Genomic DNA, 27,491 nt, shown 5'->3' on the forward strand with positions numbered 1-27,491 from the left:
TCTTTTTATAGTTAGCTGATGCTGCTACAGCGTCGCCTCTTGGCCAAATGCCACCAAATGTATCATGGTCACTCGGAAATCCTGTCTACGCATGACGAACCAAATGTGGTCACACTAGCATGAAGCGTTCAGGAGATGTGACCCTTGTTGTAAAATTGGAGCAAACAAGAAGGGGCGGAAAAGGGACTATTTCCAGCTTGGTCGGGAGTCTTGGTCTAAATCTTGTGACAATCGCTTAAGAAGAGGTCTTAATTTCAAAAAGGTTGAAAATCAATCTAGACCCAAACGGGCGTGGCCTTTGCAAATATATTTGTGGAGTTTGTTTTTTGGCAACCAATGAACGGTAATTAACATATTTGGAATGCTGAAGAGTGATGTAGAGACGCCGTATACGGCTCTTGTAGTGGCAGCGACCTGTCAATCACAGTAAGCCCGCCCTACAGCATGTTCTGCTTTTATGGTCCATCTGACTCTAAATGGACCATCATTTACTAAATGAACATCATGCTGTATTGAAGAAGACTTGAAACTAGAGATTGAGACCATAAACTCATATTTACAATATTTACTGAGAGGATAAATCCAGAGAGAAGTAGAGCCATTTTCTCAAAGACTTCTATACAACCAGAGGAGTCGCCCCCTGCTGGTCAGTAGAGAGAATGCAGGGTTTAGGACACTTCCGCATCGGCTTCACTCGGCAGGAGGTTGCCACCTGGTCTGGACCCACAAGAAAAAAAACAGGAGCAAAATGTTGTTTCCGAGATGCAGTTAGAAAGTTCCAGACCAAAGCATAAAGTTCATTGCTGTAGCGCCTTCATCTGGCCAAATGACCCTCTGGGTCCGGAGCACACACTCCCAGACGGACAGATTCCTTCCTACGAGGAGCAGTATAACGTATATGTGAGGCAGCTTAAACACGTTGGAAGTGGTATTGATTCCGAGGAGAATTCGTGCCCTGGTTTTTCCACTCCGCGGAGCTGTGAGATTTGCCTTTCAAATGAAGCTCTGCAAGTCCTTTAAAAAACACCTCCCCTCTCAGAAATAAGTGATCCCCCATAACTGCCAGGCCTCCCTCAACCCCGAGTCTCTGCCCCCCCCCCAACCCCCTGCTAATTATAAAATGCATAAAACATGTGGCGAATGCCAGCGAGACAATGTAGGGAGCGAGGGGGGGGGGTTAGAAATGGTGAATTCTTAGACCTGACATTTAATGTTCGTCTTGCATTATTCACACACCCTTTGCGTATTTACCCTTCTCCCTCTCTCTCCCAACGGTAAAGAGAGGTAAGAAAAAAAAACTGAACATCCCGAATCCATATTGGGAGAGGGAGAGGGAGAAGGATAGGTCGTCCCGGTGGAATGGAAAAATCGACCACGTGTCGCGTTTAAACAACATCTCGGAGAGTCAAGGGGGGAGCGGCGGCTCATGTTTTATTGGATTCTTTATTTTTCTCCTTTCGTCGCCTTCGCGGAGCTCAGTGAGCAAAGAGTTGTAGTACTCTGTTTGCACAAAGAGGGAGGGTGGTGGCGAGGATGGGTGGGGGGGAAATGATGAGAAACATGGAAAGCTTGTAACAGTGATGAAAAGACAAGTGTGTGTGTGTGTGGGGGGGGGGGGGGGCAACACACACACACACACAGATTGACAGCATGTTAAGCAGAAAAAGAAGAACAAAATGTGCCTCTTGGAAGAATGCAGCTCAGTCTGTCCCGTCGCTATCGAACTTCTCACCCGGGTCACCGACAGAGACCGAGGGCACGGCAGCTCCGCCTCCTGACTCACGGGGACGCCAGTGTCCTACCCTTTTTATTTTATTACATCTAAAAAATATATTTTCTAAGTAATAAAATTGCAGTTTTCCCTGCCGCAGAGAACGTTACAGCAGCTGGGAATCCTTCATTAGATCTGATGCGCATCTGTGTATCGCTGCGGACCTGTGTATCTGCGCTGATTCTGTGTGTGTGTGAGTGGGTGTGTGTAGGTGTGTGCACTTATGCTACAGAGGCACCTGGCCGGGCCCTTGGCAAACATCATACCAGGCGGGGGGAGAAGGGGGGCCATCAGCATTAGAGGCCAGCTGTATCCCTCAAGCCTCACTTGCTCACTTCTCGGCGATTACGCGAGTCAGCATGCAGCAATAGGCGGCCAGCTGAACACCTGCTCCTGCCCTGTAATTTAGGATCACCGCACACTGAGGCCGAGGGAGGGGGTGAGGGAAAAACCGAGAGAGAGCTGGACGGAAGCGAGCGGAAGGGGGAGGGGGAGGTTTGACGCTAACGGGATGGGATGACAGTCGAGGAGAGACAAACATGGAGGTTAAGAGGGAGAGACAGAAGGAGAGACGTATGCATCCAGAGGCAGAGACAAAGGAGACATGGAGAGAACGGCTGAGACGGAGAGGAGATTCCATCTACATTTTGACGTGAGCTTCAAGTCGGTGGGGGGGGTGAAGAGCAAACGCTGGCTGGAGGGCATGAAGTGGAAGCAAGGATTCTCTGCTTGGAAAGGACAACAGAAGAGCCACTTTATATTCCGGGACACCACAGGTGTTTTACTAGATACCCTCATGAAACCTCTCCAGCTGATTACTTGCATCAAGGAAATTCATATTTGTATTACAGGTTTTCAGACATTTTATGTTTTTAATTATGCCAATGAGGCATTACCTAACAATGAATTTAGTCGTAAAATGATCACCTAAATCTGTATTTTCTTTCTAGTTTAATTCATTGCAGCGTGGCTTTATTGGCATGGGAGTTGTTGTTGCCAAAGCATCAAAATGTAAAAAAGTCACAATAATATGACATATCTTGAAAATTGCTCAATGCATGAAACGTGTTATGGCCTATAGCCTCCCGCCAACATTCGGTTGTCAAGTTTATTTAATTCAACGTCTTTTTATTTACTTCATAGAAGCGAGTGATTTCCATGAGAGAAACGTTCTGGGAGTGTTTGACAGTTTTGTTGGAACCCGGGACAAACTGAAGGTCATCACCACTCTTCTAAGAAATTGACCGACTGCAAATGAATCCAAGTCAACTGATTCATCGTTGCGGCAATTTTCCATGCAAAAAGAAGCTGTCGACTGAATATCTATATTCACAGATTAAAACGATTCAGCAATCAAAAATGAAACTATTCTGCAGCTCTACAAGATTGATCTCTGACGCTTCAGAAGGAAAGAGAACCAGGGGACCACCTTGAGATTAAATCCAACCACAATGCCGAATCAGTGTCGAAAGGTTCTCCACTCCCCACTTCCGAACCACGCCCCATCTTCTAACTCTGCCATCATTGTGATCGTAACCACACACACCGATGACGTTCTTCACACAGACATATGAAAACCTTTAAAAAGTTCTCAAAACCTCCTCTATTGGTAGTTCCCACTGCAGCAGGTAACTCCAGGACCACATGTTGCCATGACGACACACACACAGTTACTAGGTGATAACAATACCAGCCACACGTTGATGCAGCTCAAGATCCTTTAAGAATAATTTATTTCCACAGAAAGGCCGGAATGGCCTCCACGTGTGGGCAACATTCTTTCTTGGAGCAAACCAGAAGGGAAGATGAGCTGATGTGCGTAGACCGATGTGCACATGTGGATCTTTTTCCTGGCTCCTAATATCTTAAAAACCTGCCACATTCTCGCATCTTCTAGCTGCCGCATGCTCCAGCGTTTATGAGCAGCGCAATCATCTCGGCAGAAAGTGATATTTGCCGAGCTTGTTTAGGAAATGACGACTCCGCCTTTTTTCCAAGAAGTCCTCGGATGAATGAATAGAATAATAAAACACGGCTTGTGCGCCAATGTGTTCAGTCATACGGTCTTATGATAGGAAAGCTGGTAATATTTTCTCTCAGTGCAAGGAGGTAATTTGACTGTAAATCTTCAGAAAAAACTACAGGAGTCAAGCAGGGAAATAATGACTTTTAGCCGTCAATATTTCATGAGGCTTTCTCCAATCTCCAAAACCCTCGGAGACGATTCAGGAGCCGAGGCCCCGTCCACTGAACTGGCCTCAAGGGGGCGGAAAAAAACGTAAAACAACAACACAAAAATGTGTTAACAATCAAGCGGAAAGGGAAAGATTAGGGATGGAGATGTTTGTTTTACCGCAATTAAAAAGTGGGATTAATCAGCTGAGGAGACAATAGAAAGGGGCATGAGAGGGCATCTGATTAAAAAAAGGAAAAGAAAAAGAGAAACATGTAATTGCCTTTTTTTCAGCCTCAGAACGCCTACAGACTGATTCAGTTTTTAAACAAGCAGGTAGTGGAAACTCAACCATCTCAAACACACACACACACACACACACACACAAACATCTGGATTGCGAAGCAGCAGAGCAGCAGCGTAATGGCGATAATGTAGGGAGGCACACTCTGATGCGTTTGGGGTTGGGAGATGGAAGTGTGTATGTGTATGTGTGTGTGTGTGTGTGTGTGTGTGTGCGTGCGTGCATGCATGCGTGCGTGTGTGTGTGTGTTCACGCCCCTGTGCAGCACATGTTACATCCATGTGTGTTACCGCCTCATCAGAGTGCTCTCTGGTCATCCTCCAGCTAGACAAACAAGCAGCCATATGGTCAATTAAGGCCCATCAATACCTCCGCTAACATCTTTACCGGCTGATAATTAAGAAAAGCACAGCCTGTCAGCAGCTCGCATTGCTGAAAATCATATTATCCCACCTCACGTAACAAAATGTTAAGACCTTGCTTGACTTATCACACAGTATTAGCCATTATCTTTGTCATAATTATGTCTTTACTGTCTCAAATTAGCAGGCTAATTCAAGAAAGAAAAAAATACTTCTGATGAGTTCACCAGGAGAAATCATGACACAAAAACAAGAATTTAAAATGTGAAATAGGCCCTGTTTTGTAGTTTGGGTTTTGGTCCCAACTTGTTCTCGAGCCAAGACGGATTGGTTTTGGTTTTGACAAAAAATCTCATGGTACTACTCAGGAAAGAAAGTGCAAAGAAAAAATGACATTTTCTCATCTAGAACGACTATGAGGAACTTTCATTTAATGTTGAATTTGTCTGTCTCTGTAGAGAAAACTGGTCGGTGTTCAGAGCACCCTCCCCTCAGGAATATCAGTCTTTCTACTGCTGCAGGGTCTGTCAGTCTGCCTGGTTCTGGTTCTTCCTTTACATGGGTGTCGCTTCAGCCATCCAAGCCAATACGTGAATATAAACTAAAGTATTATTAGTAGAAATAGATCCATTAATAAACCGCAAATCCCAGGACTATGGGGCATCTGGGAATCTGTCACCAGTCACTCAACACACTGCATGATTCATTCATAAATAGACTGCAAGGTATGACGTCCGTATGTTGCACATCAGCCGGAGTGAGATAGAAGCAGAGGCCCAACCACAGACGAGCATTTCCCCAAATGACTGGCGCGTTACAGCCTCATTCATTAAATCCACTGGAAGGTTGTTGACAGGTACTGAAGTAAAGCTTCAATATTTAATGAAAAAGTAGTCAGCCGGTGGGCTTAAAAATGCAATCAGTTACAAGTTGCTGATTACCTGCCTCAAACTGGTATTAAGAATCAGAGGAACAATCTGATATCGATCAGTTATGTGCAGAATAACTGGGCTCTAAATGTATAAATAACTGTAAAGCACTTCTTGCATCTAACATCGCATTACTCATCTTTGTTAAAATGGAATTTCCATGCACGTGTGGTAGTGTTATTTCAAATTCCTGGAAGGGACATGGTTGTTTGGTGTCATTGCACCTTAAAAGGATTATCAGAGAAGTAGTAGAGATTAGCTTAAAAACAGATTTGTTATTTAATTTTTTATTTGTAAAATGTTCTTGAATTATGAATGATTTCACAGAGAGGCAACCTTTTCTCTTTTGGTTAAGAGTTTCACCAGATGGTCTGTACGTAGCCAAGGTACCCTTTCCACACTGTAATTGCAAATGTTTGAGTTGATACTGTTATGTGCGCAGCTGCAGGACACTGGACCCAAACGCCGTCAACACTGGAAAAGGCAACTTTATTGCTCAACAGGATTCAAACAAAACAGGCTCACTCACATGATCTTCCATGATCTAGACAAGACAAACCGACAAAGGGGAATGACATGAACAGGACTTAAATACAGAGGGCTGGTGCAGGTGATTGGACACAGGAGGAAACAATCAGGGACAGGGCAGACAATCACAGGGACAGGAAGTGCAGAGAAACAGAGGACACGAGAGACAAGGACTTCAAAATAAAACAGGAAACACGACACAACACTACAGATCCACTACAGATCCCGACAGATACAGTGTTGCAGATCACAATAATGTACATCTTTTCAATTGGGCTCAAACACACACAAACAAAGAAAGACCTGTAGTGTTTTCTTCTTCAATTGTAAGGAGTCAAGTGTAAGCACTGAAACATGTTGTATGGAGGCCTAACAACCAACTTCCAAACAGAAACCAGTTAGTCCTCTTCACTCGATAATATTCTTCTCCATAAAGGAGAATACAGGTATATTCAACTATATCAGTAAATCTCTTTGATTCATCCCGAAATTACCTCCCTCCTCCTTCCATGACAGCACTTTTCTCCCGTCTCTGAGCATTTCTCTCCTTTTTTCCTCCCCCTCTCCTCCTCCCTCGTTCATTTTTTCTCCATCTTTGAGTCCAATAATTACACAAGCTGCCCACTACGTAGTCGAGCAGCCCCATGCAGTCCCATACATGCACACTGCAACATCTCCTTTTTCAGTTGCTAGTTTAATCCCTTCCAAATAGGCCCACACAGAGTCGGCTGGGCCTCAGTTGATATTCTGCAGGCGGCAGCAGAGAGGGCCGTAGGGGATGGGGGGAAACTCAAATTACACCATAGCATACAGCTCTATGGGCTCACCTGAGGCTCTGCTTGGAATATACATGAGATTCACTTAAGCCAATCTATCCATTGGCGTGAACAATCTGCTCTCCTGCTTTTCTGCAATGATGCAGAGTAGTCACTCGTCACACATTGAAAATTGCCTGGAGAAAATAAAAATAAAATAAAACCCAAACGTGGCAGAATGGTAATGAGAGCTGGCAAATATTGTAAGTCAAGTACTTAAAAAATACGTGAATACGTCATTTTGAATAAAAATGTAAAGCTGGACTAATCACTCTTTTTTCATGTGTGTGTAACAAATGTTGAAGTTACCCTTAACTTTAGCAACTTACAGTCCGCAAACGTTATTCTTATTGTTCTCATTTGAGGCCAGATGTGCCTCTAAAGACTTGAGCTCAAGTCTGCCACATGAACAGGGTACTAACCTCTGCTACAAAGAGACAAAGTTAGCCGTTAGCTAACCATAGTGCAGCATTTACAAGCTAACAGGGCAGATATTTCACTCAGGGGTTGGAAAACAAAGTTTTTACTTCCAAAACAGAAGTGAAAGGAAAGTGAATATTTGTCAGCTGGCCAGACACACAAGGATGCTTTGTTGCTATGTGTCTGCTTATATTTAAGTAGCCATTACAACTTTACAATATGAAGTTAGCCAATTGCCTAATTTAAACTATATGTAAGCTAACAAGGTTTGCTAGCTGCCTGGAAGTTGGCTGAAGGAGATACCCTCAGTACGCTAACTGCCTGGAGGGGAGAAGTTTCTACTTTCCCAGTGCACAGGCTCGCAGAAGAGAAATATAATGAATCAAAATTAAAATGTCATGACATACATAGCAGTATCATAGCTGCAGTGATTATTCCCACTATTACGCAGACAAAAGGGCTTTGACCGAAAACACTAACTAACCACAATGTTGTGATAATAGCTCGACAAGCTGATTCCGAAGATATTCAGTGCCACAAATAGAAACCACATTGGGAACCGTCCACATCCATTAATGAGCTTATGGCAGCTTTTGGGGACACACAGCTGTTTGAGTGTGTGTACATTGCCTCCAGATTCTAGTTGTAGGATTGCAGAGGTGCTACTTGGAGAGTTATAAATAGGTACTGTCTAACTAGGCTGCCTTTGGCGTATGAAATTAGGATGATATTGGAGTCATGGGGTTAGTTTTTAATCCGTGATCCCAATCCCTGATTGATTGTGTGCAATCATATGCTTTTGTTATTACACTGAAGATTGCTGGCACATTTCATGTCAGTCTGAAGGTGGATTGATTTTGGAGGTGTTTCAAATTACCATTAATATAGATCCCCTTGCATTGGTTAAAAGCATCAGTGATGGTGTCAGTCTAATAATATTTTCAGCTGCCTCTGATACTGCAATTTGTGATGGCCGGCTGCAGCCGGGTTGACCGGCAGCGTCCATTAATCAGCCGTGTAGTCACTTCTGCCATCTGCCAATACTGCTACGTTGACAATATAAACCATTAATGGCTTGAATTAAGCCATAGCAAAGAGCCCATCGCGTTTTAAAGAAAATCCATTACCAACCAAACAGCTGGATATTTACCACTTGATGATCACTTACAGCCATCGGAAGCTATCCTGATAGTCTGACAAACATAAAGCACAAGCCAAACCCACAACCACAGGACGGTGTGCAGGATATGTTGCTACTCAAACAAACCCACGCCTCATGTTTCGTCATTCCAGACTATGAAAATAGAATAAAGCTCCTCCACCAGTCGTTTACCCAATAAATGATGATGCTCACATGTGATCTCTGAGCTTTATGTTGTTGTATTCATCAGGCCAGCCACAGCTAAAGGCTGCCAAAGTACTGTCATCCACAAATCTATGAAGCTATTTATACAATCGGTACTAGTGTTTACAATTAATGGGACTGATGGAACAGTTAGCACTACCGACTGGGTATATTGGTTCATGTCAAAGGAATACTCTCAAGGAACGGTTGGCTGTTAAAAAAAAATGTGCTGCCTTAAGCTCTGATGGTATATCAGAACATTGCCAGGCAGGCCATATGTGGGCTAATGGGCCAACCATGGTGTTCCAATGAGTCCAGTGATAAAGGTGGTCAATGTTCCCACTTGCCAAATTGCTCTGATCCACACAGACAAACCTGGAAATTGAGGTGGACTAATTTCTAATTTCTAATTTCTAATGTGCATGATTTAGGGGAATGTGACTTTCCGCCATTAAATTGGCTCGGATTTAAAAAAGACCCATCCAACAGGAAGCCACAGCCAGTGGGGTAAGTACATTTAATCAAGTATTGTACCTATAAATACAAATGTGAGGTCCTTCAGTCGGTCGATTTTCTGCTACTTTGTACTTCTAATTCACTACATTTGAGTTGAAATGATTGTACTTTTTAGGCGTGGTTGTAGGGATGGCAGTGTTGGTTTGACAGGTAGTTGGTTGGTCCATTACTTTGGTCCAGACTGAAATATTAAAAAGAGCTATTAGATTTATTTCGATGAAAATGTGACATTGATCCCTAACAAGTCCTACTGACTATGGTAATAGACCAACTTTTCCTCTAGCGCCAACATGAGATTGACTGTTTTTATTTCTTTTATGTCATGAGATTTACTCTACATTACTTTACTGAAAATGTGCCTTCCCTTGTAGTGCCATCATCAGGTCAATATACATGTGTCCAATACTTTGATAAAGTAAATACCAGCCATCCAAATGATATTCCCATCATCCTCTGCTGCAGTTCATGTTTAGTGCTTTTTAGCAAATGTTACAATACTAACATGCTCGACTAAAATATTTCAGATGCGTTATTACATTACATTAATCTGACAGCTATATATATTTACAGAAATTGTAGTTGTATGTTTAAATCATATCAAACTGAACATTTATTAATCATGTCCTTTAAAAACACTGTTTTTTAACACATTGTTACACTTTATAACTGACCTTTTTCATGCTCTGCTGCATGACGGAAAACCTGTTTATTATTTACTGTTGGATCTCTAGTGCATTATGAGCTGACATTTCCTTAGACATAATGGATGTTTTTTTAAATGAGTTTGACTTTATGGTGTTTTGGTCACACTCACACTGACAGGGCTATGCCATCCCTTTTTAAGGCTATTTCACAAGGTAAGTAATGGCCAACCCGGAACTCATTCATCTTCAATAAGTGTTGAGCAGGCAGGTGGAGGGCCACGGGCCGTCTGGCAGCCTATACAGGCAAGCAAGTTTATTCTAAAACTGTCATGTTTATGCTCATTCAGCGCTCGCCCACACGGCTGCTAAGCCACAGTTTAATCTTACAGTTTCTTTGCTTGACCTATGAAACAACACTCAATCACCTCGAAGGTTAATAACATGTAATAGCCACGTTTAGCTGTGCCGTGTCTTTTCATTCAATTATATAAGCTTAATTGTCCTCTCACTTATAGCACGGTGTTAAAGAACTCTGCAGAGCAAGCATGACCAAGTGGGTGATTGACATCAAAACTTTATTTCAATGTCAAGTTATAAAAAGTGCATACTTCAGTTAATTCTCCTGGTCATGTTTAATGCTGTACCTGCGATGTTAAATTTCAGTCAAAATAACATTACGGGCCTGAAATTGTCATAGTACAGAGGATGCAGGAAAGTATTTCTTTGAAAGGGACAATGTGGAGGAATTACATGGCATCTAACGGTGCGGTGGCAGATTCCAAACAACCGATTAGCATGCCAACATTTGTTTGTTTTTAACATCTGCGTTTCATAAAAGAATTTCCTCCTACAAAATCTGCACATGGCAACTACAGCATGGTTAGGGTTACACTAAAGACCAATTAGTTAATGAAGCAGTTTTACAGGACGTGAGAACAGAAATCCAGGAAGCTAGTGAACCTAACAATATCACATCTTTACACAAATCAAAAATTATGCAATATCAAGTTTTAAGTCTTAGCTTAACTACACCGCTGGTGGCAACTGATCCATATCCACTGTACAGGCATGAGAATAGTAGACGCACTATCTCTCAGAGCCTGAAAATAATTTAACCTTTTGAAAATCGACCTATTTTTTAGGTTTCTGCTTGAAATAACATACCCAAACTAAAAAAGGTGTATCTCAGCAACCACAAAGGCTATTTGAATAATGTTTGTGTTATAATAAAGGCAACCCATGTGTGCTTTTGTTCAGATGTGTAAATATTAGTATATTTGTTACTGGTTAAGAGTAAATAAAGATGAAATTTCAGATTCGCCTAGGAAAAAAAAGCACTTTCAGGATGATAAATCTCTTGGAAGGATGCCGAGCAAAGGTTGAAAACCACAGAGATTATGTATTCTGGCAATTGCTAAACTAGGCTTTACATGTCACCTGACAACTTCTGTATTGAATGCACAAACAACTGGTAATGATCTTCTTACTTAAAGTGGGTATCTTGAAGATTTTCCTTTCACTAAATGAGCCCAACTGAGGAAAGTATTGCAGTTCTAAGGAAAAACACTACTGTGCACCCAATTCTACAAAAGTTAATATGGAAATTTGAAGGGAGCCAAAGACTCCAGCCTGCACAATCCCTTTTGTTTTCACTCAAATTTAGACTCTAAATCTACCAGGACTGCAATCTCAAGGATTGCCTTTTAGCAGGGAAGCAAACAAGTTAATTTTGCATAATTTCCAAGGAAATTGTATAAGACTTGGCCAAAGAAAAGATAAACTAGGAGAGAGAACAAGACATAAACAGCAAACAAAACGGGCAGTGAGGTTCTGCTCAGATTACGGCACACAGAGTAAAGTGTCGACATTGACAGTATCGGACTGCTCGTTATCTGATGAGGCTGCATGAACAAAGCAAAATAATAAAAATAAAATAGATGTCCCAGGGCTGACATCAACATCAAACTGCTGGAGAACAAAAATGAATACCAGTGCTATTCTCAATCACTAAACTACCAGCTATGTGCCTTTTGTAAGAGGACTTCACTTGTTCATGTACCTTCATCTCATCCAGCTGCTTTGACACTGCACCAGCGACACAATACCTGCATAAAAGCTGGTGGATTGGTCAAACAAACACTGGACTTTCACCCAGGAGACTGCTGTCCCAGGGAACACCACATTTAAATGTTGAGTTCACACTTGTTTACATTTTCACCCTCATACGTAACGTTGTTTTGTATTTATGGTAGTTAATCACGTTGTGGCATTATCATTTTAACACTTCAACACTTTGTTGGTTGTTAAACTTTAATCCAACGTAAGAAAGTCTTACGGTAATTTGATGTCACTGATGTTATGTGGCTTTAAGTTATTATTTTAACGCAAACAATTGTCTTTTTTAGTTATGTAAGAAAGTCTGGTATCAATCATCAATCAAAATAATTAGATTTCTTAAAACAGCTTGGAAAGTATTAACTCCTGCAGCCACAAACATTTCACTGGCACTACTCCATCTTGGTCTCAGTTTCTCCTGGTAATGGCAGTTGTACTTTATTTTCTGTAGTTACATTGCTATGCTACGTTGTTGCGCTACGTTGTCACACATTTTTGGACCAGAAACATCGAAATGCAACGTATTTTGAAGAAACATACAACACTTACATTTTTTGGGATCGGTCTCTTGCACTGTAACCACAAGCTACGAAACTTTGCATTGTCCAACCCCAGTCAAGTGTCAACTGCTGCATACCAATTTTACCATGGCTAGACAGCATGGGTCTACAGATGGCCTCTTCCTTGATGTCTTTATCCATCCTCCCAATAACACAGTGATAAATCCTAGCTTTGACTATGATCATTCTCTTCTATATCAAATAGTTTCTGGGCCCAGACAATGTGTTGTGTTCTCCTTACTAAGCGTGTGGGGCCAGACCAGTCACCATTGGTAAACATTACATTCTGTTTTCATTACTTTGGTATTTTATGAAGACATTTCTCATTTGCTTCCTCTATTTCCACATGGCCAGACAAATATATGATCCTTTCATTGTACTCATCATAAGGGTCGCATTGCATTTGTTCTAGTACTCCTAGTTCTTTTATCATTAGGAGAAAAGGTTTTATGTGGAACCTTGATTCATCTTTTTGTTCAGAAAAAAGTCCATACTCTCAAAAAACCTCTACACCCGAGTGCTTTTGATAAACAGTGGAGCATCTGTTGCATAATTCAGAGGTCCTAAAACTTCCTCTCCACACCAAAATGAAAAATGGAATCCCATCCCGTGGGGCCGAAGCAGCCTCATTTTTCATTGCCACTAGGTGTCATTCGGGAACCCCAGTAGAGCGCAGGGCCGTGAAATATTGTATGTCCCAGCACATAGTTTAAGAGAGAATAGGGCCTTATCCAGTGCATGTGTGGGATGTGTTGTTTAAAATCTTTGTGGGCCGTGCCAGTCACCAGGGGCATGCATAGTGCTAGCTGATCCCGTCTTCACGGGGGATGAGCGTGACAGGACAGGAACCCTTGTGACCCTGTCATCACAGAAACAAGTTCCTCATTGTAACTGTATCGCTTCCGGTGGTGACAGGAAATCAAGGCCAATTGCGAGGACATCGTCTCATCCCTCCCAGCAGAGTAGCGCATGTTTGACACGTGTGTTATTTGCGCTTCCTAAGACTAGCAAGTCAAGGCCTTTTTACAGGCCGGCTCAATTTGTTCAAGATGCATCAGAGTTATCTGTCCCCCCCCCCCAAAAAAAAGAGAGAAACACTCTTGGACCACGGTGAAGGAGAAGGCTTGATTGAAGGCTTATTCCTCTTTTCAACATCACCAGCAGCAACCTGCCTCCATTTACGGGAACGCATTAGCAGCTTAGCGTCAGTTCATTGAAATGTGTTTAAGAAGCCTCCTCATCTGTAACAGATATACTCTACAGTCTCTGGGTCTCAGTGGGTATGGATACCTCACACACACACACACACACACACACAGGGAGTGTATCTCCCACTGCATTACAGATAGATTGAGAGCTATTTCTTAATGATCCCTTCCCCCGGGATTCCTATAGAAAACCATTTAGTTAGCAGCGCTGCTCCTCAATAAAGCCAGAAGAGATCTTGTAATTGCTTCACCAGGCCACAGCGGTAAGGCTTCATTCGGCCGAGCGGGAAACTGCTAAACTAAAAATGGCCCGTTGGTGCATCTGCACTGTATTCAACCTCCAATAGAACAACAGTGGCTGTTTTGAACCTTTCCCTGAATTGCATCACACCAATCTAAATCAGGTCAGTTGAAACACAAAAGTGTCAGTCAAGTATTTCCCCTTATCATCGGTAACTTATGAAAAAATGATACGCACACGTGTAAGGCCGTTATTAACCTTGTGAGCCATGATAGACATGTAATTTCACAGCCACATGCTGTTCTTTGCCCTCGCATTCATTTCCAAGCTGGATTTGCCACACAGTTCATTATCGCTCTTCGCAGACAATTCATCTTTGGCCCTTGTGAATATGAAGCGTTATCTTTCTGCAATCTTCACCTTGAGGAGAATCTACTGTAAACCATTTAGCAGCACTGTTCTGTTCTTCAAGCATGGCTGGATTAGCGCTTGGGAGCTCCGGTAACATCGGAGCCCCAAGGAGTGCCCAATTATCGAGTAAGCGACACGCAGGGCTAAAAATTTGCACAAAGCTTAGAGTCATTATTTATGGTGAAATGCATGATTGAAAAACCTAATAGCAGCCTGTTCAGTCTAGATTTGTGATAATGAACAAACATCTCCGAAAGCATAGAGGAGAGATGAATCCAGGGGCTTCTATGTTGACACTTTAAGGTAAAGCTGGTTACGCTGGCAGTTCCAGCTTTCGTAGCTATACAGACAAAAAATAAGGTTTCCTAAATCATAGATACCACACAAAATCATATCGTATGTTTTCCATGTAATCATAATCAAGGAAGTATGAAGACCGCAAAAGGCGTTTAGCCAGGAGGCTGCTCTTCCGTAGTTATTTTAACCCAAACCACAACATTTTCAGAAAGTGCACAAATTAGTTTTGTTGCCAAAACCTAACAAAGTATTTCACAATATTTTCCTTGCCTCAACCTAACAAAGTATTTTCCTGTGTTACGTTCATTTTGAAAAGACTGTATGTGTGAAGAAATCAGGTGAAACCTTTCATGATACATCATACGAAACCCCTCAGATAAACACTGCTGGCTCTGTCAGTGCTGTTAGCTTCTCGGTGCTCAGCCGTCGTCATGTTGAGAGGCAATAGGTTTCGTGATTAGCTCCTTTAACAAAGGAGTGCAGGACTCCTGAAACTTAAATCTGGTCTCAAGTGAACAGGCAATGCTGTAGAGCTAGATGTCCTTTTCAGTAACAGTTATGAGTTTCTGTCATGTCTCCATGGTCCACTTTAGTGAAATCCATAAGGAATTTAAGGCCTTCTGAACTTTCAAACTATACGCACATTAAGCAGAACTGTGAACTGTTGAGTAGATTTACTGAAGTATTTGAATAGCAATTTAAGGTACTTGAACTTTACTTCACCCCTGTATTTCCGTGTTGTGGTACTTTATACTTCTACTTCACTACCTCTCTTCTTGTGATGAACTCAAGTATGAAGTGTTCCTTTTTGTGTTGATTATTCAACTTCCAAAGCTAAATAAACTCGTGGAAAAAAACCTCTGGATCAGCTAGAAAATCCAGGGTACAAACATGTATGAATATGATGCATTGCTGTAAAATGCATTATTCCAGCAGTAATATTTACATTTTTCAATACTTTAAGTACACTAATACTTCGATACTTGTATATAATTCATTAATTGAGGGTTTGAATGCTGGGCTTGTACTTGTAGTGGAGTATATTCAGTGTGGTAGGAGTACGTTTAACCATGTAAATGATCTGAATACTTCTGAGAATACACATATTTAAAACATCCATACACTCCTACCTCGTAAAAAAAGCATGCATATCAATGCATTACAAGATAGATTAATCTAATTGGAATTTCTAATGAGGTGTTTTTTTTAACGTGTTGTATTTCCATTGCACACTATGTATATAAATAAAGTGGTAATACCCACGAGGATATTCTGTTAATTTGTGTTTCCTGTGGTTGCAGCACCAACATACTCATAATGACAAGTGCAGAATATCCTCAAGGGTATAGAGGCATTTACACATCGGCTCCTCGTGGGTAAGGAGGCTTCAAAGCAAAATGGCCACTGTAAACGAGGCCTCCAACCCCTTCAGATGGAAAATGACCAGATGAAGGCAAGTTGAGACGCTTTGTGAGAATAACCAGCGCTTCGTTTAGACTACAATGTACTTTAAGCTCCCAATAACAAGCCTGAGTGCTTATGATGCCTCATGAGCAACTCTTACAGCAAGCAGTTACCGACGGGACCCTGCCAAACCACAATTAATGTAATGAGGATAAACGCTCACGGAAAACGTCCTAAAACCTCTGCCGCCGTCCCAGAGAAACATTGCTGCTCTGAACCGTGTCGGGCCCGGCAGAAGGTTCAGAGAGCCTAATTAACAGCGGCAGAATTAATTCCTGTATCAGTTTATAATTAACACATGGGGGCCTTTTCGCTTTGAGGCGGTGTCGACTGAAAAAAAAAGTTTTTGGTGGAGGAATACCAAACAACTTGGTGTCTATGGTCAAAAGCGGCAGTGAGATAGAAATCATGCCCCTGGTTATTGGATTTTTTTGCATATTCCCTGCCTATATTTGTTTGCCACCTGTGCTTATCTCTACAGTCAAGACGTTGCCTCTCATGTCTGTCCCTGCGTTTGAGGCTCTGTTAAGAATCGTAGCACACCATGTTGTAAATCACACAGCATTCTATCAAATATGCAACTGTCCATAACATCTGTTCTGTCCATAAACCCACTGCAGCCAATCAGCCCTTCATCTCTCGCTCGCTTGCATTTCTTTTTTATTCAGTTTGCTCGGAATTTATTAGGAATTGTGATTGATTTATAATTATAATTGATATATAGTTGTGTGTTACAGAAATGCCCTTTTGTTTCTATTCAGTACTTGATTGCTAATGCAGTAAGGTGAGCTTTTTTTTGTTGCATGTTTCTGTGGTTTCAATGAGTGTGTGTGGACCCCAGGAAGAATAGCCAGTGCTGATGATAGTGGTAAAAAAAACAAGAATACATCCATTAGAATTAAACCAGCATAATGCCATTGATATTGATATATATATAATCTCTTTTACAAACGGGTTCTGGCCAAGATGGCTGACAGCACAAAGTTTCACACAAGCACCGCATACAAACACAGATAACAGCAAAAAGTTAAAATAATGTACATAAACAAGACGACCGCTACGACGCAAATTGCAACAATCAAAGAACTGTCAAATATGACCAAACCGTGTTTTACATTTGGTCGATATCACAATCCTCCATACCACAATATTATATGATATTGGAGATCATTGCCGATGTTGCTCGTCAATCAGACAGACGGAGGCGTGTCACGCCTGTGTCTCGCCCCGTTTCACATAGAAACGGATGGGAAGGGAAATCTTGCTCTCTTTCTCACCTGTAAGACGGATGGTCCAAAGCAAGACGAAATAATAACAGACATCATCCATTCAGCCTGACCCCTGTCTTCATGTCAGCCATTTTTCTTGTTAGTGAGGGGTTATTTAGTTCCGCCTGCCCCGAACAATGAGCGGCGAGTGATGTACCCAGCGTTTTCAGTCAACACCGGAGGTGCACTGGCAGAAACTTAATGTTCATCGCATTGATCAAAGAATTATCATCACTATAATGAGAATAGCCGGCACAGTTGCATCGATCTCATACAGACCCGCAGGAAGATGACCACTAAACTATGGTCGAACAATATGACGGCAACATCTGGGAGGAAACAGCTGTCAGTGGGTATGACCCCATCCCTCAACAGGTCGGCAATGTGGGCAGCTAGTCAGAGGTGTGGTGACTAAAATATAATTCCAGTCACTCGTGCAGCACGTTGCTGAACCGTACGCGTTTCAGAAAGACATTAGTGATGTTGAGCATTGGTCGAGACTACTGGAGCTCATATTTCCTAATCAGTGTAATTATTTAGTAAAAAAAGCAAACGGTTTGAGTCCTTCATGTGCGACTTATTAAGATCCACTGAAGCCTTCACTTAGAGCGAGAGTAAAACTCTGAAGGTTAAGCTAAATATTCCATACCACTGGGCTGCTAAAAAGTAATTTTTAGAGCATATTTCAAAACAACCTTGCCGGTCTGTGTCGCTTCCTTCCCATAATTTCACCATTCATGTGCGCCAGACGTTGCGTCTGGTGGATCTTTTAATGTGACGGCACCCGGGAGACGTAATGATAGCCGAGGCGTTCTTTACCGTGATTGCAGGCGGGGGTCAAGGTGAAAACACTGAACCCACAGAGAGATCTTTCCAGTGTTTTTCAGAGCTGGATTTCAGACCGCAGCTACAAGTCGCATCGCGGACTTTAAAACGAGTGCCTAAACTCAACAACTTCACACACTTGTAACTCGGTGTAACTCCGCTCACGCAGCCATAATGCAAGAGTGCACTCTCTCACCCTCGCCTTACCACTCTGGTGGATGAGATTTAGATGGCGTGAGGTGGGAGGATGGGTGGTAAAGGTTAACACAGAGGGATCAATGGCGATGCATCCATCGACATATCTCTAAATGACTCCAACCACTATTTTGAAGAGAAAAAAACCCACTCGCAATACAGTCAGAGGGCAGAACTCATTGACTTTCTACTTGTATATAGGTGAGTGTGTTTAGGCATGTGTATTTTTAATTGACACCGTCCTGCGAGAGTTCCCCACCACTTAGTTTAATGGAGCGTTACTCCAGTTTCTGGGTCGAAAGGGTCAATACATCGACGTCCCGCGGACATAAAGCACCAGTGCAGCCACTCATATTGCCATAGGCTATCGTACACAAAAATCCACCACTAGAGCCAGGGTGCTGCCTGGTAAATGGTAAATGGACCTGTACTCGTACAGCACTTTTCTAGTTTTCCGACCACTCAAAGCACTTTAACACTACATGACATCATTCACCCATTCACACCCATTCATACACTGATGACAGGGGCTACCATGCAAGGTGCCCATCAGGAGTAACTAACATTCACACACCATAGGCACAGCTACATGAGCAATTTAGGGTTAAACGTCTTGCCCAAGGACACATCGACATGGACTAACAGACCCCGCTCTATCACTGAGACAGTCTGGGAGCGGGCACGTTGGGGAGGACGATGTGCGAGTGGTTGGTGCGTCTCCAAAGAAGGAGACGCACCAACATGCAAGTGATCTAAATACACAACTGCTCATACTTCTTGTATATATCCACCCAGCTGTACTGTATGTTTATTACATTGAGTCTGGATTTTATTTCTTTACTTCATTCAGGGAAATTAAATTTTATATTAAATTGCAATGGGATTGGATTGATGAAATTAGGGGTGAAACAATTGGTCATTCCATGGGGGTGCTGAATGATTTCATACTACGGAGCCTTTGTGTTGGTCCACTCCAAATTTGGATCAATGAGCAACATTTTAAAAGGAAAAATATGATTCGACGATCAGTACACAACAGAAACAACTTGGCTAAACCGCACACTTCAAAGATCTTGATGAGAACATGAGAACAAGACGAGGATTAATTTCAAGAGGAGCCAATCATAAATAAAGGGAAGACTGAATCTTTAAAAGCAATTTCAGCTCTAAAAGCATGGTCAAAAGTAAATACAATATATGTATATATCTTAAATAAAAAGTGGACTGTATTTGTAATTTATTTTTATTTTTTTACTTCCTTTACTAATTGCTACAGAAAAGATGTACTACATCAAAGCTATTTTGCTCAAAAGTGCCCTTGGCAAATATTTCTCCATCTGAATGCTCAGCACTTTTCCCGTTAAGAGCGATTACCCCAAAGCCACCTGAGATACTGTCAACAGAAGACATCTGTGGAGACGCACCTTATCTCACCCTTTTTCTTCCTCACACTAGAAATGAGAGTTTACTGAAAGAGTGCGCCACGGTATTCACGTCACATCTCAACAGCAACGCGGGGCAGAGTTTGCAAGTTTGCGTCCCGATCTTGAAGCTAACGCTAAAAAGAGAGGGGGTGGGGTGCGCTACATTTCCTTTAATTTTGCCATTCACATTTGTGCTCATTCCTATGAGCACTTTAGAAAACTGAAATGCAAGCAAGTTTATTTACCCATTCAGCATGGCTGCCTCGCCTCTGATGTCTCGGGCGCGGGTTCACATGAGGTGTGTGTGCAAGCTTTTATCACGGTCTTGTTCCTCTCGGCCCCTCAGGTTACAATGTGCATCCACTCAGTCCTGCTGCAGATGATGTTTCTGAGGTCTGTTCAAGGTTTCTTTTTATTTATTCTTTTACATATCTGTCTAACACACATGCACGATGGAGGATTTAGGTTGTGAGCAAAGTAGATGTGCAGCAGCCATCCATCCATTATCTTCTGGATTCATCCATTCTTGGTCTTCCTGGGGAACCCCTAGGCCGTCCCAGGCCAGATGAGGTACATAATCTTTGCAGCTTGTTCTAGGTCTACCTTGAAGCCATATCCCAGTTGAATGGGCCTGGAAAACCTCTAAAGGAGACAACTCGACGCTCATGACAATAGGTGAGTGGCAGTTAAGAATACAATACTCAAGTTCCCACAAAATGACACGTTTTAACCATTTGTGACTGCAAACTATGAAGGTATATTTGTGTATGTTTCTTTTTTTTAGAGCAAACGTTGTTTTTTTAGCAACGATTTTTGATTTGCATCCAAAAATTCTAGTTTCATAATAAAAACTAACAAATCATTTTATTCCCAGTTTATATATTTTTACTTACAAATGAGAAATCTGCTCTCAAAACATTTTGTTGTTTGTTTGCGTAATAAAGACACAAATATACCTTCATAACAACATGCCGGATGCCGTGTCCAAAAAGAATAACAAAGCTGATTAAGAGGGTACATCATGTCTCATCGTTTTGATAAAAAAAGACCGAAGAGAAGAGTCAACAATGTCGTCTTACTAAACTCATAATAAAATGTTCAATTATGAGAAATGTGTGCATGCAGACCAAGACCAGCACATGCAGGCAACAGTTCCCTTGCGCGTTGCTTTCACAGGCTGTTATTGAGAAAATCCAACCAAAACTGTGACAAACAATGTGAGTTTGCTTTCAAGTTACTTATCAGTCTACAACATTTTCAAAAAACCTTGCCACATCTGCTGACATTAGGGCTTCTAATCTTGTCAGTCAGAACAACAGTTCACGTCAGCCCAGCCTCTCGTTGCTCTAAGCTGTATCTGCAGTCTCTGTAATCCTCCACACACCAAAGGACAGTTCAGGACCCTGTAGATGTCCGTAAACAGCCGAACATGTTTGAAATCCTAGGGGCCGTGCACAAGTGTATTGTTGTGCTTACGATGGAATCTGGACTGTAAATGTCTCCGAAATGTTAGGGCCAAGTTATCATTCGCTTGTGGACTGAAGTTTACTCTTTCTTCTGTGGGGCTCTTTTCCTGTCCCCTTCCCTCTTTGTCCACGTGATGTCCACATAGTAATTCTGTTTTACATGAACACATGGTGTTATGGCAGGGGGCAGGATATTGTTATGCCTGTTCTTTCTCTCGGCTTGTTGCCTTTTGTTCGTACTGTTTCTTTATTATAGGTTGCTGAAGGGATGGCGCCCTGGCAAATGGGAAGTATCCTTTGGAGTTTGGATTACTGCAATATCATTATCTTTGTGGCAAACAAATGTATGATACTTATGTTTCGTTCTGCAAAATAATCTTCACAAATGTAAATTAACACACCTTTTTGAAGTGTAAATTCAATCGCCACAAGCAAAGTACTGATGTCCGTCTGTAAACAACCTACACCATGGTCGCCTGGCTTCACTTCACCACCACTAAGCTTGATGAACACCTCTGTAGTCTCATCTAGCCACTTGTGAATTGTTAAGCTTTTACATGTCTTAAAAAGGAGGTATCTAACAAGTGGGGTATCTACTGACTTATTGTATGTTGTAGATCAGGAGGATCTGGAAATCAAAAGCTTGTGTTAACCACAGACATTTCAGACAACTAACCGTAAAAACTCATTAAAAAAAACATTTTGAGACGAGGGAAGAGGAATTGCAAAAAACTCTGACTCATTCCAGGTGTTAAGACTCATTCTTGCAGCACTTTATTATCTTATCTTTTTAACCTCAACACTTTTTGTGAGAAGAAGAACATTGTCGGGCAGACAACTTATTGGCGAGCACATTAATACCGAAAGGCTTTTGTATCTCGATGCGTTTGCCTTGTTAATGAAACACATTATTCAAACGCATTACTTGCACATTACTGCTCTGTTGCTGATTTTATTCCTGCCAGTACAATGAGAAAGAGTCTGACTTGGAAATATTGAAATGTTGTTAATGATTTAAATTAGATGCAAATTGCTCTAATTTAGCTCCAGACCATTTATAGCTTTGAGGAAGATGGCAGAGTGTCTCTGTGGGTGAGAAGGAAGCTACAGTTGTCATATTGGAGGTGACGTTAAATCTATCACTGTGTGTCCCAGTGCAAGTGCAGTGTTTTAGTGGATTAAGTTATCTCATCTCACTATTAATGTTTAGATATGCATATAGTATGTGTGCTGTGGGTTTGAGCAATTACTGGCAACTAACTGGTCTTACTTGGCCTTTTAACTCAAATGGTTCAGAGCTTTTAGTGAGACACATGGGTTATGTCCAGGAAGGGGCATATAGAGTCCCACTGTCCCTCATTGAATTTGCCACCATAGTTTCCTCCTATTGTCTTTCTAGAATATGTTTCATTTGGATAGACAACTGTACCTTTATGCAATGGTAACTAATGGTAGGAAATTGGCAGTAAAAATCTTGTCCACGTACTAGCTATTTTTGCTCAGCAAACCACATGCTGAGCAAGACCATGACACCTGGTTGAAAGCTTGAGAAAAACTCAGTAAGGCAACCTTGAGTTATTAATTAATTTTCACAATGTTGTTGTTTAGCATGAAAAACAAACAAAATAACTGTTTCCAAGGTCATGAATGAAGGTTCATCTTCCATGATAGCAACAGTCATTAGAATTCATAATGAATGTCAATGCGAAATGTTGGGGCAATACATCTAATATTTGTTAATTCTGGACTAAAGCATTGCTTACATGTATGCTGGTGGCTTCTAATAGCTGCCGATAGCTTAGCTTTCCAAATGTTGATGTTTGCAGAGGAGAACTCCAACAGTGGGGCCTCGGCAGTCTTTGGATTCAGCCTCTGGAAAGGCGTAACTTAGCTCACAGCCTAATCAGAAATGTATTATGTTTTATGATAATTCAGCATATTGGTGTACCCACAAGAAAACACTAAAATTAACTCAATGCATGCCCCGCTGATCACAGTATCGAATGCACGGAAATCTGCATTTGAACCGGTGAACCGGTTGAAAAAAAAAAAAAGTTCAAAGAATCCAATTTTAAATGCAACAGACCTCGTCCAAGGTCTAAAGTTAATATTAATAATGTAATTTTCTTTCGGTCTTACCTTGTCAAAGATAGACTCTGACAATATTAAGTCTTGAATTAATTCTAATAAACTGCAATATCCAGCGAAGATCAGCAAAAAGATGAAAAGGCAGCGGATATGGAAAGGTTCTACAAAAGCCGAACAAATAGAAAGATGGTGAACTAGTGACACGTTGAGTCGGCAAGAAGATATTGCATTGGAACAATTTAAACAAAACTGAAAAAACAAATGTCCCCTAAATATATCTACTCAAATGATCAATGATAATTATGCCATGAGTAAACCAGGAACATCCCCAACAGATGCTCACATCTGGGGTCCTGGGCTCCCAAGTAAACTAGTGTGGCCACATCATTAGTGGCTTGTGCTGATGCTACTATTACAGGTACTGGTTTGGCTTCATTCACCTGAATTAAGGAACATACTGAGTCACGGATATTATTATCTTTCACTCTGGCTTCAGCAGTATGTACCAAGCTTGCCGTGTCATGCCGCTATTTCTTTTTTTTATCAATAACACATGTATTAGCTTTTCTTCTGGGGTTGCACTTTGTTGATCGATATAACAATACTTCTGCATGGGGCTCTGAATCATTAGCACACGGGCTGGCGTGCTTGACTCCAGTGCAGTTGCGAGGCTAAAAATGCTTCTTTAGGGAAGTCATTTATTCCTGCAATCGGTAAAAGTTGCTCGATTCTGCCGGTCAGGACCGCCGGCGCCTCTGCAGTGTCTGCATGTGTGTGGTGAGTGCACAATGCGGTTTCCTTCCTGCACCTGTTTGAGGAGGGAAACTGGCTGCTAAATGGGGCCTCTATCAGAAATCGGTGAGAGGGTGCTTTTCTGGATCTCAGACAAGAGAAATTGATCACCCCAACTATTCCCAGGCCCCAGATTTAAGCAGCTCTAATAGGTTTTATTTTTGTTGTTTTTTTGGTCATAGCTGCTTATTTCCCACTATGCAAACGTCGGAACTTTTACCCGAGGCTCTTTAGAATTGCCGGAGCCATTCGATGATTCATTTCCCCCAAAGTGATGCGATTGTAAAGTGGCTGTGTACATGGACTTTCATTCCACCCCTAATGACACAAAGCTGAGCTGAACTGAGCAGAGAGGAGGAAAACAGAGTGGGACCGAAGGAGCTTGGTGATGGCCTCACAGATAACACAATACTGGGGAGGAGGGCACTGCTGAGTAAAATCAGGTCACTATAATGGACAAAGAGTGTTCCAGTTGAATTAAAGAGCTGTTAGATCAATTAAATGTCCGTAGTAGATACAGCTAACATCTCAGATCATGCGCATGAAATACAGATATTAATCAACATGCTGATTTGCCCAAAACATTTTTGGGGGGATTTACAGACAGGGAAGAATTGGTAGACTTAATGGCCCCCTTTGGACCCCTCAAACTTTGTCCGAGAAAAGACGAAAATAAAATGTGAACGTTGCCCTTAAATCCATCGTGCAATAAGAAAGAACATGTTTGCACGAGTGCTATGAGTTACTCTGAGAACCTACTTAGATGAGCTGTATTTGTGTGTCATTGTTTTTGTCTGGAAATTTGTGTTCTGCTTCAAGGAGCCAGGACAAGTACAAAGACTTGTACTCTGTCAGATACAAGAGACAAAAAGAGCTCATTTACATACTCGCTCAAAATGTCTTGAACTGCTCCTGTTTCTGATGCATTGTAAGAGCTTGGGACCTCTGTGCTTTCACAATGTTACATTTCCCTCAGTTTTCTTTTTTTTTTTACTAAAGTGGAAAATCCCTTTCAAACCTGGTCCACCTTCTTTAAAGATGTATTCCTCCTTGACCTCTTTCTCCCATCACCCCCTCCTATTATCTGCTAACAACACATGGGGCAGCTGACTTCAGACGGTACACTACCCTCTACCTCCCCTCCCACTTCCAATTCCAACTCGTGGGGGGGGGGGGGGGGGGGGGGAGGCTGAGGAGACAGATCAATAAATAGCCAGAGTGCTTTGCTGGTATTTTGCACCAAAAGAGAGAGGAAGCAGGTGTGTGACAAAGACAGGAAAGGTTGAGAGAAGATGCTTCTGGATAAAAGAAACTTTCAACACAAAGTGTAGACAGAGATTGATGGGAGAAGTTGCCTCCAAATTTAGCTTTTAGATTGGTATCTATCATCATACGCTCCGGGGAAATTAAACTTGTTCAGCACATACAGTGCTTGACCTCATGAGAGCTGAGTTCAAAATAAATAGCGATGTGAGCGTAGAAGGATGTGGAAGATGGCACTTCAAGAGCTGCATTAATTTTCTTCATATATAGTGTCGGTTCGCCAAGAAATCACTTCATTGCAAAGAAATGATCAGAATCTCCGCCGCTCACAGTTATCTGCTCTGCAGGGATGTCGCATGCTTTCTTTCAGTACAGCAGCAGTGGCATTTTGTATCTACTAAACAAGGCTACTCTTATTTATGTATGCAGTGGTGTCGTGGGCCTGGGAATATTCCCTTAACTGTTCTCTTAATTTGAGCCATTTTTGTTCTGTCCCTTTAGTTTCTCCCTGCACTCCTTCTCACCTACATTTAAGAAACTCATTTGGTTGAATATTCTGTTACTACTGTATATAAAGTCCTGTGTGTAGAAATGTGTATGTCATTATAGCATTGTATTTGTAGAAAAAAAAACACAATAGTCTTAACTCACTGATTGACTTTAGTATTATAATCCTTCCTTGGGGAGCTCCATCCTTACTTGTATGCATATGCCCAGAAACCCTCTTCCAGCTGGAATGAAAGGTTATTAAACAATGTTTTTAACGATTTGATATATTACACTCTTGGTTAGTATTTGTGTCTTATTCGAGTTAAAGTTCCGACAAGGAATTTCCTTTTGTGAGACTGCTTTATAGAAATAGCAAATATTCTCGCTGACGGTCATCAGTATTAAATTGTTTCATAACCAGTTAAAAGGTTCCTCACAGTAACTCTAATGCACCTTTATGATCAGTGAAAGCAGATATTTATTTATGCTCTGTTATGCCATGAGTAACATTTTCCACTCTCTTTATGCCATATTGTAGTTATTGTCTTGACAGTGTTGTGTTTTTAATGCGGCCTTCTCTCTTGAGAGAGCATTTACTATCTCTGAGACTTTTACTTGGTTAGATAAAGTAAAGACAAGAAGAGAAAGCGGTAAGTCGTTCCTGCTGTTTATCAATGTTGCATAAAGCGCAGCACATTCATAACTTATTTTGGATTCATACAAGCACAAATGCATTTTGGATGTTTTTCTAGGGCTCCGCCGTGCACTATTTCCAGCGTTGTCAAACTGTGGCGTTAAATAATTATGAGCAGGTGGGTTGGGTGCTGAACCTTGGAGCAGCACTGTCATGCCAACTACTGGCCCCCAGGGTAAGAGAGGAGAAAGGAGGTGCTGCAGAGAGGAAAGGTCAGTCGCTTAAAAAAAATATTGAGTCACTTGGTGACGTCTTGTGTGATGTTAACATAGAATGTAAAGACGCAAAAAAGCATGTCGGACAGACCTGAGAAGAGGTGATTATATTAATTACTGCCAGGGGGGACTTGAAGGTGAAAATGTTGCACTTTTTCTTCTTTTTTTAAGTTGTCCGCTGTCACTTCTCTCAGTGTAGGAGCGGCTCTGTGATGCTGGGAGCACAGCGCCCCTGGCAACGCTGCCATGCCAACTCCAATCATGTGTCCCGCTTCGCTACAAAACAGCTGAGTCCCCCGGGAGGATGAAGCCAGCAGCTAACGAGAAACAAACACCTCTCAGTTCTTGATGCTCAGTGAGGGTTGGCCACAGAAAGAGAGAGAGAGAGAGGGTCACAATGAGAGGGAGAGAGAGAGGGTCACAATGAGAGAGAGAGAGAGATGACTGAGATAAAGGCCGGAAGGTTTAACGAGAGAGCAAACTGAAAAAGAGCTTAATTTGCTGGCGGCTGCCTCTGTGAAGCAATAGGTCAGGCTGTAGTTTTTAGCTGCATTGTACTTTATTCTGCTTATCTTATTATCTAGCTTTTTGCTTGAAAGTATAGAAGTCAAATTAAAAGAATTAATTAATTTGTGATACTATCGTTTAAAGCTGCATTACTCACAGATG

The sequence above is a fragment of the Cyclopterus lumpus genome, chromosome 17, assembly GCF_009769545.1.
Source record: "Cyclopterus lumpus isolate fCycLum1 chromosome 17, fCycLum1.pri, whole genome shotgun sequence".
Lineage (NCBI taxonomy): Eukaryota > Metazoa > Chordata > Actinopteri > Perciformes > Cyclopteridae > Cyclopterus > Cyclopterus lumpus.